This window comes from Sinocyclocheilus anshuiensis, unplaced genomic scaffold (assembly GCF_001515605.1).
Source record: "Sinocyclocheilus anshuiensis isolate Anshui unplaced genomic scaffold, SAMN03320099.WGS_v1.1 scaffold998, whole genome shotgun sequence".
Classification (NCBI taxonomy): Eukaryota; Metazoa; Chordata; class Actinopteri; order Cypriniformes; family Cyprinidae; genus Sinocyclocheilus; species Sinocyclocheilus anshuiensis.
In genome coordinates this window covers 538,152-538,695 of record NW_015536513.1, presented here as the reverse complement: position 1 = coordinate 538,695, position 544 = coordinate 538,152, and positions in this window count along the sequence as shown.

Below are 544 nucleotides of genomic sequence, written 5' to 3'. Positions count from 1 at the left end.
TATCCAGTGTGTTGTGATTGGCTGAATACCTCAAGCGTGTGACGGAAATGTTACGCCCCTACCATATTGTGATGATGCCTTGTCCGGCCGGAGCGACGAGACAAAAACATTCAAAAGCCCATTATAAACGAGGCATTTGTTGCATCCAGTGGGAACATAATTACTGATTATAATGACGTATACTGTCTTTTTATGCGTTGCATATCGTGCTGCGTAAACATAAAACCATGTCTGGAGAAATGACAAACAACAAGCGCTACTCTACACTGCTCAAAACACGAGTTTGAATCATCAGTGGCAAATTCTTTAAATATAACAAATGTACTTACAGGCTGTGAGTCAGAAGCGCCAGACTGTCCTTGCAAAGTTGGAACTGCCCCACTTTATAGAAACAGACAACAGCATTGTAGGCTACTCTCACAGGAAACAGTCCTCATCCTCCGCAAAATGCGCTGCACACATCTGAATATTTGGGTTGATCTGTTCTGGAACAGTGTTGTAAATACAACTTAACCACTGATTTCTAGTCGTGTCCTCTTTAGGA